General features: G+C 45.8%; 1 long non-coding RNA gene across 3 annotated transcripts in view; it reads right to left on the bottom strand.

Annotated features, from left to right (window-relative positions):
- LOC103170609 overlaps positions 1-17763 on the bottom strand; it is a 66861-nt gene that overhangs the window by 12070 nt on the left and 37028 nt on the right. The window contains exons 1-2 of one of the 3 annotated variants that reach the window (XR_486294.2): positions 10348-10462; positions 2142-2260 (exon numbers count right to left, since the gene is read on the bottom strand). This is a non-coding gene — a long non-coding RNA (uncharacterized LOC103170609). Of the gene's footprint in view, positions 1-2141; positions 2261-3540; positions 3904-10347; positions 10463-17763 lie in introns of those variants that run through there. The other 2 variants (XR_486295.3, XR_003759020.1) reach the window with 2 other exon arrangements.

The raw sequence follows: 17763 nt of genomic DNA, 5'->3' as shown, positions 1-17763 counted from the left end.
TGCTCTCTGGAAGTTCTAAATATAAAACTCTTCACTGCAGAAAAAGAAAAAAAAAGTTTTGGTGAAAGGTCTTTTGGCTATTGCTCCCTGTGGATGGGAATATGTCTGTTTATTATGTTGCACTCTTCCAAGTGCTCAGTACAGTACTTTGCACACAATAAGCACTCAATAAATATGATTGAATGGATGAATGAATATCACTGGGTGGTCCAGTAGACCCTGGGCCTGGACCCTCAAATAGTTATTGTCTTCTCTCTGGAAGAGGTGTCTAGCCACTCACAGGAACTCTTTACTTGGCAACAACTTGACAGGCATAATTTCAGCATGATGCAATTTAAACCAGGGAAGGAATTTGAATTTTCAGCATTTTGAATATCTTAAATGAAAAACTTGAGGAGGGGGGAAGGGTAAGTGGGAGACTGAACAACGTCCAATCTATCTTTTGGCCTAACCTGTATTTCATACTTCTATAGTTATGTGCAAGTTCTCTTCTTACTGTATTATTCTCTGGAATTTCTTTGTTTATGGAAAAAACAGCCAAAGAGTAGTTCATCACCGATTATGGAGAAAGATAAGGAAATTATATTTTCTGGAGAATCGAACAAAGAAGTTGATATGTGCCTATGGGGATAGCACTGCCTAAAGACAGGAGACTGGACTAAATGACTTTTAGTAGGTTCCTTCCAGCCCTGTTTGTAGTTCTGTTTTTGTCCCTGAAACGCCTAAACAATTCAGCAGCCACAGCTGTCAGTAGTTACAGATGTTCATTTTTATACCATTTCAATATAGATATTAAACTGGGTTGTAGATTGCATTTTTAATGCAATTTTTTTGTTTCACGTAGGTGTAAATAAGCACATAAAATCCCCATTTAGGGACCACAAACCCTGAAACATTAATAAAAACATTACTTCCTATATTATTTATGCCAGGTAGTGGAGAGGCAAACTTTGACCTCCCTGAGGGCTTTATAGATCTTCTTAGGGCAATTAGCTCGACCCACAAATGGTTATTGATGGGCATGATGGCCACATTTGCCTACTCAACTCAGAACACTCGACCTGTTGGAAGGGGTGGGGGTTGGTTCAGGTTGTGTACCCACAAAAAATGATAGAGAGAGAGAGAGAGAGAGAGAGAGAGAGAGAGAGAAAGTCCTTGATGGGAATTCAACCAGTTGCATTTGTTTCGTGGGTATCCTCTCAGGCCAGTCTATTCTGTCTGAGAGACATTGCTGAGAGGTGAAGAGGAGAAAGCAGTAGTTAACTGAGCTGATTCAGTTAACTCATTTCCCTTTTTCCTAATTGCACTGTTTTGGAATTGAGGCTCAAACAGTCCCCGTGAAACCACATCTGACAGGCTTCTAGCCCCCTCTGAACAAAAGATCAGCTGAAGACTCCGTGGGTTAGACTCTCCTCTCAAATGTGCAGGGCATATCACTTCATTCCCACACTTCCAAATAGGGTAGCAGATGTGTGGGCTTTTTTTTTAAAATTATTTGAGTCAAGTCTTACTTGTTTTTGAGTCTGCATCTGAGATTGGATTTGGTGAAAATATTGCAGGATTTTGGAAGACTTTGTTGAGAGACACCCCCAAAAACAGCTGGAACAAAGTTGTATAAATGCATAACTAAGGGGCAATAAAAGGAAAGAAAGAAAGAAAAGGTTTGTAACTTTAAAATGAACCTTACAGATGCAATTATAAATCTGAAGTTTGGCATGTTTATTTTTCCCTTCTAATGGAAAACAAAGTAGTCTTAGTGTGTCCACAAGAGGCTGAATAATTTTCAAGCAAACATTCTGTGGACTCTAACTTTGAGGTGGAGACACAGTACAGCAGTGTTTTGAAGTGAAAGGGACGAGCAAGAAAGGAGGTTTGAAAGGACCAGCAATCACATCAAAAATTAAATCACATTCCTGTATCCTGCCAAAATTGAAAATGCTATCCGCCACCCAGAATTTCCTGCCTAGGTGAGGTACAAAAATAAGTACACTACAAGCCAGAACACCCTTAACTCAGTTCAGTAACTCACTTTAACCTTTAAACCTGAGTGAGAGGTGGTTGAACACAGAAAAATTTAGCAGCTGCTGCATTTCAATGATGCTTAAATGAAAATTACAGAGAGGCAAGGGAAATCATCTTACCTTGTTCCCAAGGCCACGAACTTATATCCCTCCAAGATTTGAAACAAAACTGTCCTCTTCTGTTCTATGAGTCTTTACAGTGATTTCTTGATTGCCAAATATGATCAACTTTCAGTCACCTGCAGAAATGAGAGGGAGGAATGACACAGATAAAGGAAAACCTCAGATAATCCAAACACCTCTTTAAATGACTAAATCCAATCGCTTCCCCTTTAAATGAGCCTAACAAATCAATTAGTAATACTTACTGTCCACCTATTGGGTGCAAAACACTGTACTAAATGCTTGAGAGAGTAAAACAGGGTTAGTAGACATGATGCCTGCCCTCAAGGAGCTAACAATCTAGTGGTGAAGGCAGATACTTAAATAGTTTACAGATAGGAGGAAGAAGGAATATCGATATATAGGTGAGTATTAAGTGGTAGGTTATGTACAGAAGTGTTAAATGTGTAGCTGGTGCCAAAGTGCTATGATAGTAATTGTGGAGATAACATGGGTGGGGGAGTGGAGGGTTGATTAAGGGAATGCTCCCCCCACTCTTGGCTTCAAAGCTCTCCATCACCTGACCTCCTCCTACCTCACCTCCCTTCTCTTCTTCTAAAGCCCACCCCATACACCCCTCTTCTGCTGCTAACCTCCTCAGGGTGCCTCATTCTCACCTGACCCACCGTTGACCCCTGGCCCACATCCTATCACTGACCTGGAATGTCCTCCCTCCTCACATCTGCCAAACTAATTCTCTTTCCCTCTTCAAAGCCCTACTAAGAGCTCACCTCCTCCAGGAGGCCTTCCCAGACTGAGCCCTCCCTTTCCCTCTGTCCTTCCTCCTCTCCCCATTCCCCCTACTCCCTCCCTCTGCTCTGCCCACACCCTTCCCCTCCCCACAGCACTTGTGCATATTTGTATATATTATTTATTACTCTATTTTATTAATGATGTATATATATCTATGATTCTATTTATCTTGATGCCATTGATGCCTGACTACTTGTTTTGTTGTCTGTTCCCCCCTTTTAGACTGTGAACCCGTTTTGGGGCATGGATTGTCTCTATCTGTTGCCGAATTGTACACTCCAAGTGCTTAGGACTGTGCTCTGCACACAGTAAACGCTCAATAAATACGATTGAATAAATGAATGAATGACTTTGATGTGGGAAAAGCTGTGGTCTGGTGGATATGAAGGAGGAGGGAGTTCCAGGTGGGAGGAAGGACGTAAGCAAGGGGATGGAAGAGGCGAGGCAAGAGCAAATCACCGTGAATAAGTTCGTTTGAGAGGAATGAAGAGTACATTCTGGGTTGTAGTGGGAGAAGACTGTAGATAAGCAGAGGGGGGTGGAGAACTGATTGAGAGCCTTAAAGCCAATGGTCAAAAGTTTCTGAGACTTCAGGACCACATACCTGTGTGAAGGATTGATTGTAGTGCTAGCGCTTTGCGGTGTAACCCTCACTTTCTCTTCCCTCCCACTGAATCCTTGGAGGTTACTGAAGAGTGGAGAGATGTGTATAGAACAATATTTTATGACAAAAATCCATGCAGCAGAATAAGGTATGGAGTGGAGAGTGGAGAGACTGAAGGCAGGAAGACCAGTGAGGAGGCTGAGTATTCAAATCGGTATATGACAAGTACCTGAAACCAGAGTAGTGACCATGTTGATGAGGAGGAAGGGGGCAGATCCTGAAAAATGATGTGGAGGAAAACCTGAAAGAAAATTAATGACAGGCTGAAAATGGAAGTTGAAAGAGAAGGTGAAGTCAAGGTTAATACCAAGGTTGTGCATTTCAGTGATAGGAAGGATAGTGATTGTCACCTGCAGGATTTGAAAGGGCAGGTGAGGAGTTCAGTTTTAGACACATTGAACTGGAAGGTCTATGGGATATTCATGTAGAAATGTCTGGTGTGGAAGAGGAAATGTGAGATTGAAATTAAATTAGTGGTAAGGGCTAGCAAAGGTAGATTGGGGAGTTATCTCTATAAAGATGGTAGTTGAAACCACTGCAGTGGTTGAGCTCCCTAAGAAAGTGTAAAGTGAGAAGAGAAGGTGACACAGAACAGAGCCTTGAGATCTGAGCTATGTTAGTTTCTCTCTCCCTGTCTCCACCCCTGCCGCCCTAGAGTGTGGGCCTGAGACTACAATATTTTCAGGGTCTCCAAGCGACATGTGACATCAATGTGGTATGCTGCATATGATGACATTGGAGACAGCTCTCCAGCTTAGCTAATTATTGCCTGATTGCTCCTGTATAAGCCCTGGGCAACATTCTGATTAGCAATAATAACAAATTATGGAATTTGTTAAGCACTTACTTGTGCTTGGCACATAGTAAGCTCTAGGATAGGTACAAGATAATCAGGTTGTTCCACATGGGGCTCATAGTCTTAATTTCCATTTTACAGATGAGGAAACTGAGCAACAGAGAAGTTAAGCAGCTTTCCCAAGATCACACAGCAGACAAGTGGCAGAGCCAGGATTAGAACCCATGTCCTCTAACTCCCAAGCCCGTGCTCTTTCCACTAAGCCACGCTGCTGATTAACAGTAGGTAGCACATTTGGCTACTGGAGGCAGTGCTATCTTGAAGCTATGGTTGGTGCGTTTAATCAGTAGTGCTTATTGAGCACTTGCTATATACAGAGGACTGCACTAAGCACTTGGGAGAGTATAATAAAATAGAATTAGCAGACACTTTCCATTCCCTGCCCATAATGAGCTTTACAGTGCAGTTCTGCCCTTTTGGTTCCCTCACAGCCAAGGGATTTGGAGGCAAAGGAAAAGGAGGAGAGGTGAATAGCAGGGGGTGCAGAGGATAGTTCCCATGTGAATGGAGGGTCTGAATCTCACATAGCTGGGTTCAGTGCCTATATGGCTCCTGAACTCTGGAGGCTGTGGCTTCTCCCTGCCAGGTCTGTGTCTAGCAGAAGGCTAGAGGTGCTGGGGAGGAAAGTTCTTCCAGAAAGGGGAGTGATGGGGAAGAAATTGTGCTCCATCTAGCAGAGTTTAGGAGTTGTTTTTGGTGGGAGTTGCAGCTGTGGCCAAGCTTGCATATTTAGGGATCACCCTGTGGAGTGTTTGGGAGTTCCCTACTATCCTAAAGCCATGGGCTTTGGCCTCATGAGCCTCTGTTTAATCTGGTTTTGTTTAATCTGGGTTGAGAAGCAGAGGGAAACCCAGCGAAAGAGACTGCGAAAGAGTATCCAGAAAGGTGAAGAACCAAGGGAGTACTGTGTCAGTAAAACCAAGGTTAATTAGTGTTTCCAGGAGAAAGGAGGGGTGCAAAGTGTCGAAGGTAGCCAAGAGTTTGAGGAGATTTAGGATGGAGCAGATTCCATTAGAGTCGGCAAGGAGGAGGCCATTGGTGTGACTCAGTGAAGTGGTCGGAAACTGGACTGTAGAGGGTCAAGAAGGTAATTGGGGATGAAGAGAAGTCAGCAGATGCTTGCTATCTCTCTGAAGGAGTTTGGATAGGAATGGGAGCAGGGAGATGGGTGCAGTAAGATCCAGATGATTTTCTTAGACTAGGGGAGATACGAGCATATTTGAAGGAAGAGTGGAAAGAACCATCACTGGGTGAACAATTGAAGATGGTGGTTAGGTAGGGAAGAGGAATGGGTGCAAATATTTTGAGGAGGTGAGAGAAAGTGGGATCAGATAGAGAAATGTCAAAGGCAGCCAAGAGATTGAGGAGATTTAGGACAGAGGTACTCTGCCGCCGGATTATTTTTTTACAAAAACATTTAGTCCATTTTTCCCCACTCCTCAAGAGCCTCCACATGTTGCCAGTCCACCTCCACATCAAACAGAAACTCCTTTTTATCAGCTTTAAAGCACTCAATCCCCTTGTCCTCTCCTACCTCACCTTGCTGCTCTCTTATTACAACCCAGCCCACACGCTTCACTCCTCTAATGCCAACCTACTCACTGTACCTCAGTCTCATCTATTTCTCTGCCAACATCTCCCCCACGTCCTGTCTTTGGCCTGGAATTCCCTCCCTCTTCATATTTGACAATTACTCTTCCCAGTTTCAAAGCTTTCCTGAAGGCACATCTCCTCCAAAAGGCCTTCCCTGACTAAACCCTCATTTCCTTTTCTCCCACTCCTTTCTGGTTCGCCCTGATTTGCTCCCTTTATTCACCAATGCCCCTGTGACCCGCAGCACTTATGTAAATATCCATAGTTTGATTATTTATATTAATATCTGCCTCTCTCTCTAGATCATAAGCTCATCGTGGGCAGGGAATGTGTCTATTGTTACATCGTACTCTCCCAAGCACTTAGTACAGTGCTCTGCACACAGTAAGCACTCAATAAATATGACTGAATGAAATATAAGAGCAGGCAGAAGATCTCTCAAGAGTTGAAGGAAGAATGGTTGGAAAATTGAGCAGATGGAGGGTATTCTCCAATTTTTTCTGCTTTCCCTCTCGTGTTAATGTGCATGCACAGTGAAATAATAAATGGAGGAGACCCAAAGGGCTGAGACAATCCATTAATTGGGTAATCAGCCCCTTAATAAATGAGAAGTGACTAAAGTGTGTTCTCCACTGGCTCACTTAGCTCTTTTCTCCCACCTCCTCTCCTCTCTTTATTACCTTTCCATTTTAAAGTTGAAAGGAATCAGTATAAATCAATCAATCAATTAATGCTGTTTATTGAGTGCTTACTATGTGTAAGTACCCTGTGCTAAGTGCTAGGGAAAGTACAGTAAACCAGAATTAGCAGTCACATTCCCTGCCCATAACAAGCTCATAAACATACACACAATAAGCGAAATTCATGATTGCGCTTGCTGAGGGCATTCTGAAGAAACATGGAATTACTAGGTGTGATGGTCCCATACTCAGTCATGCCGAAACCACGAAATAAATATCCAAAGACCCAGAAATGTAATTTCTTTTTTCAATCAATTGTATTTATTGAGCACCTACTATGTGCAGAACACTGTACTAAGCGCTCGAGAGAGGACAACAGAATTAGCAGACACTTTCCCTGTTACTCGTCTTCATTCTTTTATATGTTTATTCAATTATTTCTTTTGACTCCTCTTGGAACTACTGTCGTTAGAGGGTAAAGGTTCTTTGTGGGCAGGGAATGTGTCACTTTTTATTTTACACTTCCCCCCCTTCAAAGTCAAGGTACCATGTTAGCATGTTAATGTATGTATCAACTCTCTGTTAGTGTGCCTGCTCGATTGAAATTCTAAATTAGCATTTCCCCGACGGGAAATAAATGAGATGAGGGCATTTCCCGGGCAGGTGCAATCCGACCCCGGGGGCTGCTGGAGGGGCAGAGGATTCATTCATTCAATCGTATTTATTGAGCGCCTACTATGTGCAGAGCACTGTACTAAGCGCTTGGAGTGTACAATTCGGCAACAGATAGAGACCATCCCTGCCCAGTGACGGGTTCGCAGTCTAAACGGGGGAGATAGAGAGCAACCAAAACGGACTTCAGAGAGGGAAGCTTTTGGGGGATCTGCTCCGACACCTGCCTCCCCTTTTTCATCCTTGCTTCTCAATTGCTGACTGAATCCCGTTTGCCTGATTGATTCTAACGGATTCAAGGTGGAAGAGAGCCCGGCTTTTTTCCAGGGCCGTGCCGGCTAGGCCGGGGCTGCTCCCCCTTTCCCACCTCCTCCCCCCCAAACGCTCAACACCGTCCCAGCCCTCTCCTCCATCCCCCGGGGTGTCGCCCGGGACCGGCCGAGACAAAAAAAAAAACGTTAGCGCTTCGGCGCCTGGAGGAGAGCCACAGCCAGACTTGCCCTCGTTGCCGTTGAGCAACTGTAGCGGGGTCGTCTGGGGCCATTGAGGGACAGGGAGGATGACTGGATGGAGGGGGGCGGGGAAAGGAGAAACGGCGAAAACGCCTGAGGTTCGCGGGCTTGAGGCAACAGTTCCCCCTCCCCCCGCCGCCTCCGCGCGCGCGGAACGGCCGCCGTTTTCCTCTCAGCTTTCCCTCCCCAGAGGAACGGCCGCCTTTTTCCTCCCAGCTTTCCCTCCCCGGAGGAAGGGCCGCCGTTTTCCTCTCAGCTTTCCCTCCCCAGAGGAACGGCCGCCGTTTTCCTCTCAGCTTTCCCTCCCCGGAGGAAGGGCCGCCTTTTTCCTCACAGTTTTCCCTCCCTGGAGGAACGGCCGCCTTTTTCCTCCCAGCTTTCCCTCCCCGGAGGAAGGGCCGCCGTTTTCCTCTCAGCTTTCCCTCCCCAGAGGAACGGCCGCCGTTTTCCTCTCAGCTTTCCCTCCCCGGAGGAAGGGCCGCCTTTTTCCTCACAGTTTTCCCTCCCTGGAGGAACGGCCGCCTTTTTCCTCCCAGCTTTCCCTCCCCGGAGGAAGGGCCGCCGTTTTCCTCTCAGCTTTCCCTCCCCAGAGGAACGGCCGCCGTTTTCCTCTCAGCTTTCCCTCCCCGGAGGAAGGGCCGCCTTTTTCCTCACAGTTTTCCCTCCCTGGAGGAACGGCCGCCTTTCCCCTCACAGCTTTCCCTCCCCAGAGGAAGGGCCGCCGTTTTCCTCACAGTTTTCCCTCCCCAAAGGAAGGGCCCCCGTTTTCCTCACAGCCGTTTTCCTCTCAGCTTTCTCTCCCCAGAGGAAGGGCCGCCGTTTTCCTCCCAGCTTTTCCTCCCCGGAGGATGGGCCGCCTTTTTCCTCACAGCTTTCCCTCCCTGGAGGAACGGCCGCCGTTTTCCTCCCAGCTTTTCCTCCCCGGAGGATGGGCCGCCTTTTTCCTCACAGCTTTCCCTCCCTGGAGGAACGGCCGCCGTTTTCCTCACAGCTTTCCCTCCCCGGAGGATGGGCCGCCTTTTTCCTCACAGCTTTCCCTCCCTGGAGGAACGGCCGCCTTTTTCCTCACAGCTTTCCCTCCCTGGAGGAACGGCCGCCGTTTTCCTCCCAGATTTCCCTCCCCAGAGGAAGGGCCGCCGTTTTCCTCCCAGCTTTTCCTCCCCGGAGGATGGGCCGCCTTTTTCCTCACAGCTTTCCCTCCCTGGAGGAACGGCCGCCGTTTTCCTCCCAGCTTTCCCTCCCCGGAGGAAGGGCCACCTTTTTCCTCACAGCTTTCCTTCCCCGGAGGAAGGGCCGCTGTTTTCCTCCCAGCTTTTCCGCCCCGGAGGATGGGCCGCCTTTTTCTTCACAGCTTTCCCTCCGTGGAGGAACGGCCGCCGTTTTCCTCACAGCTTTCCCTCCCTGGAGGAACGGCCGCCGTTTTCCTCACAGCTTTCCCTCCCTGAAGGAACGGCCGCCGTTTTCCTCACAGCTTTCCCTCCCTGGAGGAACGGCCGCCGTTTTCCTCACAGCTTTCCCTCCCCGGCGGAACCGGCTGCCTTTTTCCTCACAGCTTTTCCCGCCCGGCGGAACGGCCGCCTTTTTCCTCCCAGCTTTCCCTCCCCGGCGGAACGGCCGCCGTTTTCCTCACCGTTTTCCCTCAGGGAAAACGGGTAGCCGCCAGCCCGGGGTTGGCGTTTCGGGGGAGGACCTGATGGGGGCCGACGATCTCGTTGAAATAAAAGAGTGAAATTCGAGACTTGGCTGGGGTGTAGCGGGGAGAAAAAAATCCTTTCTTCAGAGGGTTTTTTGTTGGGTTTTTTTTTTTTAACCTCTGAGCTTTGCTTTTCTACTTTAATTATCGGTGTCAGGGAGGATTCCTAGAGTTTAAGATCTCCCGCTTGAGGGGATGGCTAAATTGGTTAATTTGTGGGGAGCGGGGGCCCACGGGGGAGGGCAGGGATTGTCTCGATCTGCTGCCGAATTGAAGCGCTTAGTCCAATGTGCTGCACACAGGAAGGGCTCAATAAGATTAAATGAATGAACGAGGAGGTGGCGGGGACATGTGGGGGCACACGGGGGGCCCAGGGGGCTCGTCCCTTCCCACCCTTCGCCCCCAGCCCCGTCAGGGCCTCCTCCCACCTGGGCAGGGGGCGCAAAGCCCCCCAGGATAGGCGAGTGGGGCAACATCCCTGCCAGGAAAATGCCCCGGCCCTGAGCTAACTCCTGCTAAGACACCGATTTGAATTCTCCACAGACTGATACTGCCCCAGCTGGGCAGGGCCTGGGGAGAAAAAAAGAAAAAAATATAAGGGTCCGAGGAGGCACGATTATAATAAACCGGCACAAAGCGGCTCCCTTATTCGTATCTAAGCGGAGAGGAGAGGGATTTGAATGTGAATAGGGATTAAGCGATCCTTTCACCCCGCGAGTCAGCGCTTTCTGGTTGGCATACTCTGTGTGTGGCACAATCGCCGGGCGGTGTGAGAAAGCCTTCGCCTCGGCTGCCCGCGCTGGGCCTCCTTGGAAGGGGAGTTCAGGAGTCCGCTGCCCCGGGCTGCTGGTCCAGCACCTTTCACTGCCCTGATGGGAAAAGAAAACTCATTTTCAAAATCCTTGCAGTTTACTTTCCGGAGGCTCCTTTCTTAATAGCATCACGGAACAAATGGGAAAGAGCGGGGTCAAAGCCTCGCAGATGGGAACAGCAGAAGCAACTTGAATCCTCCGTTTAGAAAAGCGTGTCCGGTTTCTGCATTTTAAAAGGGGATTTGGAGGAAAATAGGGGGAGATGGGGGAAGGAGAGGGTCCAGAGGAGTGAGGGGGGGGGAAAAAAAGGGCTGAAAGGGTTGAAAAAATAGCTTCCTGATGAAATGTTAAAAGCACTGGAGGTATTTAGCTGGGAAAAGAGAAGGCTGAAGGCTACTTAAACTGTCTTGAGCATCCTCCTGCTAATAATCCTTCATGACTTGATCGTTTCCTCATCTCAGAAGACAGGACAAGAGGGAAAAAGCTTGCGTTGGAAGAGTGAGTTTAGTTAAAGGGACTAAGCCACACAAATTACTCTAACTGCTAATTATGTAGCAACTATGACAATTATACAGTATGTGTGTGTGTAGATGTATATAATAATAATTATTATTATTATTGAGGTATTTGTTAAATGCTTACTGCATGCCAAACACTGTTCTAAGCATTGGGATAGATAAAAAGTAAGCAGGTTGGATACAGTCTCCCTCCCATATGGGGCTCACAGTCTTAATCCCCATTGTACAAAAGGGGTAAAAAAGGCAGAGAGAAGTTAAGTGACTTGCCCAAGGTCACACAGCAGACATGTGGCAGAGCTGGGAATAGACCTCAGGTCCTTCTGACTCCCAGGCCTGTGCTTTTTCCAATAGGCCATGCTGCATATCTCCCCTCATCTATTCTATTTCATCCTCAATGGATATAAATTTCCTAGCCCCTAAATTAAGACAAAAGAATCTCCCCTGTCTGATTTTAACTGATTTTACCAGTCCTAGCCAGGCTGAAGTTTAAAAGGATGATAGTGTGTGCAAATATTCCCTCCCTACACCTGCAGCCCTCATGTTTATAGTTCTCATTGGGTTTCGGGAGTAAGAACAGCTCAGTGTTTTTGGAGCAGTTTCCATTTGGCACTTGGACGTGCGGCCCGCTAGAGCACAGAGGTCTTTCTGTGAAACAGGAGACGGGCTGGATGGCTTTCTCCTTACTCATCATCTCAGGAGGGACTTTGGCTTCTTCTGGCCTCCCGGACTCCTTCAAGGAGGATTTCTTTCCCTACGTTGATCTCCTTCCTGGAAGATGACAACCTCTTCTTAGGCAGAAAGCAAAGAGGGTGCACGAACAAGGGGTTGGTCTCAGGAAAGCTGAAGGATGTAGGATGTAATCAATCAATGGTACTTATTGAGCAATTACTGCATGCTAAGCACTGTACTAAGTGCATGGGAGCATCCGATATGATAGATTTGGTGGACAGCTAAGATAGAGCCCATCTTAAATGCTTGGTGGGCCCTCAACTTCCCTTAAGAAGCACCTGGAGAGCCCCAAGATTTTTTATGGCAGTAACTGTTCATTCTCAGCTTGCCAAAATGTCTTCAATTACTCATTTCATGAACCCAGGCACTACATCCAATTCCCCTTTCTGCAGTCAGAGGAAGAAGGAAGAACTCGAGACAGTTGTAGTGTACTTGTGGGAATCTACGCAAGAAAGTTTCTTCCAGAAACATACCTAGAGGTAAAGCCTGAAGCTCCACATTGTGCCCAATGCCCAGTGATGGGTTTTCCCAAGGGGGTGCCCTGAGTGGCTGTCTTCAGTAAAAAGAGAATGCGTCACTACTAAAGCCAGGCCACTTCTGGCCTCTGGGGCTGGGGCTGCTGTCAGCACTGGTTAAAGTCAAATATGGCTCTGAGCCTTTAGATTTTATCCAATTTGGATGGAGATACAGCAAAATGGGAAATGAGATTGCTCAACGGAATCCAATTCTGCAAGACACATCTTCCCCCTCCTTTTTCAGAAATGTGGATTGACCAGGAATTGAACAGGTTTTCTAAGTTTGAGGCACCCAGCAGGAGGACTTGAGTAGATCAGGGAGTCTTCCCGTACTTTACAAATCAACCCTATTCTGATCCTGGGTTGCCTGCAAAGGAGGAAGAGGATTAGAGGGCGGGGGAGGTACACATTTCAAGATTTCCTCCATTCTCTTCATCAGGAGTTCAAATGGGTTCAAGCGGGCTCTTTAGTTCTAAAAAGAAAGTTATGTGAGTTAGGAGCGGAAAATTCCAGACATTTTATCTCTTAATCTCCCAAACAAATGCAAGGAAAAACAGGTGGGCAGAAATAGAAAATGGATTATGCCCCATGTGGGCCAGGCAAACAGCATTTTGGTTTCTCTTGCCTATCTTTGTAGCTCTGCTTGGGAGTTTAAAAGTGTTCATGTCTTTCTCCCTGATACTGTTTTTCCCTCTTATGCTGTCTCAGACTAGATTTTCCTTCACAAATCCTTCAGAGACTTAGGATCTGTCTATTTACATGACATGGAGTGAAAAATACAGGAATGCATTCTTGCATGCACAATGCTCTATCCCCCTATTATTAAATATGGTGTATGAAATAATAGGCTACTATTGTTCAGGTTCAGAAGCCAGTGATTACGCTCTGAGAAGCCCATGTTTTCTTCCATTAACTCATTGAGGTGTAAATTAAACTCCAAGATTCTTTGTGTGTTGGAAGGGTACTTAGGCTATTTCTGAGCATTGTACAGGATAAACATTTTCACCACTAATGATTGTTTCTGAAGAAGTAAATCTCCCAAAAGGGACCAATACAATTTCCTCTTAGCTGGAATGGTATGCAATTTTAAAAAGACATCTTTGTAAGAGAGAGATATTTGAAACCAAATGATACAACTTGATGTAAGGTTTACCACAATAAATATTTATGCTTTGTGACCATGGGCTGTGTAGTAAAGTCCTATGTAAATAACCAGACTATAAATTAAATTAAATCTTCTCCTTGCACCTACGGGGTGTATGACTGAAAGATGAACTTAGTTGGTTTGTAGAGAAGGAGGGTCAAGGAAAGAGGGAATATACAGAGTACTTTTCTAGCCACATTTACTGAGTTGTTTGAACTACAATAACGCAGTTTTAGGCCACCTTGGGTCAACTGTCTACACTGAAATGCTGGAACTGCCTGGTGATGTAATTCCTCCTGCAAAGAGTTTTTTTTTCTTCCCTACTCAGCCAATAAAATCACAAGATGTTTTGTAAGGCCATCAGACCATAAGCAATGCCATTATGGGTCAAGCCAATGATTCATTCAGTCCCCCTTATTCTGCCTCCAGCAGTGTGGCAATGGGGTGCTTAGTCAGAATACTGATGGCTAGGGATTGAGGTATGGTGAGTAGGTGGCATTAAAGGAGCAAAGTGTGTGGGCTGGGGTGTAGTAGGAAATCAGCAAGTAAAGATAGGTGGAGACAAGGTGATTGAATGCTTTAAAGCCTATGATAAGGAGTTACTCTTTGATGTGGGGGTGGATAATCCCTGGAGGTTCCTGAGGAGTGGGGGAACATGGACTGAACAGTTTTTTTTAGAAAAATGATCCAGGTAGCAGAGTGAAGTATGGACTGGAGTAGGGAATGACAGTGGATAGAGAATGGATAATTAAGAGGGAGAGGGCTGATGGATGCCTTAAAGTCAATAACCAGGAATTTCTGTTTGTTGTGGAAAAAACTGTTCATTCAGTAGTATTTATTAAGTGATTACTGTGTGCAGAGCACTGTACAGTAAAGCAATAATCCCTGCCTATAATGAGCTCCCAGTTTAGAGGCGGGGAGAGAGACATCAATACAAATAGACATCAATATGAATTAATTAAATTATCGATATTTACATAAGAGCTGTGGGGCAGGGAAAAGGGACAAGAGCAAAGGGAGCAAGTCAGGGCAACATGGAAGAGAGTGGGAGATGACGAAAAGTGGGGCTTAGTCTGGGAAGGCCTCTTGGAGGAGATGTGCCTTCAATAAGGCTTTGAAGTGGGGGGAGAGTAATTGGCGGATCTGAGGAGGGAGGGCATTCCAGGCCAGAGGCAAGATGTGGGCCAGGAATCAACTGTGAGACACAGTGAGAAGGTTAACACCAGAAGTGTGTGGACTGGGTTGTAGAAGGAGAGAAGCGAGGTGAGGTAGGAGGGAGCAAGGTGATGGAGTGTTTTAAAGCCAATGGTGAGTAGTTTTTGTCTGATATGGAGGTGGTTAGGCAAGCACTGGAGATTTTTGAGGGGGGTGGGGGTGACATGTACTGAATGTTTCTTTAGAAAGATGATCCAGTCAGCGGAGTGAAGTATGGACTGGAATAGGGAGAGGTTGGGAGGTCAGAAAGGAGGCTGATGCAATAATCTAGGTGAGTTAGGATGAGTGACTGTATTAATGTGGTAGCAGTTTCTATGGAGAGAAGAGGGCAGATTTTAACGATGTTGTGAAGGTAAGACCGACAGGATTTGGTGATGGACTGAGTAAGTGGGTTGAATGAGAGAGAGGAGTCTGGGGTAACACTGACGTTGTGAGCTAGTGAGATGGGAAAGATGGTGGTACCATCTACAGTGACAGGAAAGTCCGGGAGAGGACAGGGTTTGGGTGGGAAGATAAGGAGTTCTGTTTTGGAAATGTTAAGCTTGAGGTGATGGGAGAACATCCAAGTAGAAATGTCTTAAAGGCAAAAGGAGATGTAAGCCTGGAGAGAGGGAGAGAGATCAGGGGAGGAGATGTAGATTTGGGTAGCATCTTTGAAGGGTTTTGAGGAGTGGAGAGATGGGTGCAAGATGGCATTAAAGAAAAATGATCCAGGCAGCAAAATGAAGTATAGACTGGAGAGGGCAAAGGCTGGAGGCAGGGACATCAGAAAAGAAACTTAGAGAACAGTCTAGTGAGGATGTGATGAATGCTTAGATCAGGGTAGTGGTCTTTTGGATGGAGAGAAAGGGGCAGATCCAGATCCAGGATGAGAAGATTAGGTAGAAGAGATAATTTAGGAGGTAAAATAAGTTCAGTTTTATACTTACTGAATTAAAGTACTGGCAAAACATTCATCTTCTTTTGACAGGAAGAAATAAGAGATCACAAAAGGGGAGAGAATTCGAGACTAGCAAGAGAGATCTGAGACTCATCAATTAATGGTATTTATTGAGTGCTTACCATGTTCAGAGCTCTGTACTAAGTGGGTGGGACAGTGCAAGAGAGTAGGTAGGCATGATCTCTCCATTTAGCTGAAGCTGAGGAAATGGACATACTCCTTGAGAGAGCTGAGTGTAAAGTGAGAAGAGAAGGCGAGCCAGAATAGAATCTGGTAGGACATTGAGAGCATGGCTCAGTGGAAAGAGCACGGGCTTGGGAGTCAGAGGTCATGGGTTCGAATCCTGGCTCTGCCACTTGTCAGCTGTGTGACTATGGGCAAGTCACTTAACTTCTCTGGGCCTCAGTGACCTCATCTGTAAAATGGGGATGAAGACTGTGAGCCTCATGTGGGACAACCTGATTACCCTGTATCTACCCCAGCACTTAGAACAGTGCTCTGCACATAGTAAGCGCTTAACAAATACCAACATTATTATTATTATTATTAAGGAGTGAGTGTTAGTAGAGGAATCGGTGAAAGAGTCTGAGAAAGAGAATCCAGAGAGTTAGGAGGAAAACCAGAAAAGAAGGCAGTGTTTCAAGGAGGAGGGAGTGATCCAGTGTCAAAGGTGACTGAGAACTCTAGGAGGATTAGGATAGAGTAGAGATCATTAAATCAAGGAGTAGATCTCTGATGATCTTGGAGAGTGCTGCCTCAATGGAATTAATAAAGCCAAAACAAGACTGAAGTGAATGAAGAAGGGAGTTGGAGAAGAGAAAGTGGAAGCAGCAGGAATATAATCCATTCAAGGGGTTTGGACAGGAATGATAGGGAAATGGGATGATAGATAGAGCGAGCAGTAGGATCCAGAGAACACTTTTTCAGAATGGGGGAGACTTGAACATATTTGAAGAAGCCCTCAGAGTGTGAATGATTGAAGATGGAAATTAATAATAATAATGATAATAATACTCTGTGCCAGGCACTGTAATAAGTGCTGGGGTGGATTCAAGAAAATCAGGTTGGACACAGTCCCTGTCCCATGTGGGACTCACAGACTTAATTCACATTTTTTCAGGTGAGGTAACTGAGGCACAAAGAAGTTAAATGACTTGCCCAAAGTGGTGGAGATTATAACTCAGGTCCTTCTGACTTCCAAGACCGTACTCTATCCACTAAGCCACGAAATTAGAGAGGGAAGAAGGGTCAAGCTAATGTTTTTAGTCTGAGCCATGAGTTCCAAGATGTTTACACACATTAATTGAATTGCAATCTATTTGAGGTAAAAGACTGCACACATTTTACAAATTGAGTTGATTTTTGAATGCCAATGAAAGACTTTCCTTTGTAAAAACAGTAAAAGTCTTCCCTTATGAATGTGAATTTGGCCTTTTGCTGGAGTGAATCCCCATTTTCGAGTTAGGTGGGAAAGGACTAGTGCACAAGATGATGAGAAATTAGCCCCAGATAATATTAAAACCTGTGTCATTATGGTGAAGCCAAAAAACCTTCAGTGTGGGAACAGCACATCACCCAAATACATGACTTGGACACTGAAGGTAAGGTCTACTCTGTCAGCTTTCTGTCCCTCTCCAGAGACTGTCTTTGGTGAAAATTGACTAGCCATTAACTAATTAGAGAGCATAGGTCAGACTAGAGCAGACAGATGCCCCTTTTATACTAGGTAATCTCTTCTCTTGTTTTATCACACTTGTCAGGGAAAGGCCTGTTGGGAGGAGATGTGTACAGTCCCTTGGGGTAGCTATTTATCTCATTTTATACTGGAGAGTCTGCTTTTCAGCTAGTCTGTCCCTTATCCTGGACTGACACAGCACCAGATAATTTTATAGCTGGTATTTTTATTTTTAATGCACAGCAACTACATAGGTTCTGAAAATTCCCACAAAGAATCTTTGCATGTATGTCCTTCCAGACAGAAAGCCTAAGCCTGGGCTTTCTGTCTGGTATTATGGGGAGTTGGGGAAGAAGGTGTGAGATTGCAGGAGGGATTGGTGGGTCAAGGTAATTACTGTAGTGTAGCCTGGTTGAATTGCATCTGTTGCTCATGCTACAGTGAACATGAGAGCAATTTTCTTACCAGTTTTGAAACAAAAATTTTATGAGTCTCACCAGGAGTAGACAGAAATACAAGTACTAGTTGTTTCCACACTAATGTTTCCACAATAATGTTTCATTATTTCCTTCTTGAAATAAAAGAATGTTTTAGGGTGTGAGCAAAAAG

This window comes from Ornithorhynchus anatinus, chromosome 1, assembly GCF_004115215.2.
Source record: "Ornithorhynchus anatinus isolate Pmale09 chromosome 1, mOrnAna1.pri.v4, whole genome shotgun sequence".
In the NCBI taxonomy this organism is placed as follows: domain Eukaryota; kingdom Metazoa; phylum Chordata; class Mammalia; order Monotremata; family Ornithorhynchidae; genus Ornithorhynchus; species Ornithorhynchus anatinus.
The sequence above is the reverse complement of the archived record's forward strand: the minus strand, read 5'-3'. Positions and strand labels throughout refer to the sequence as shown.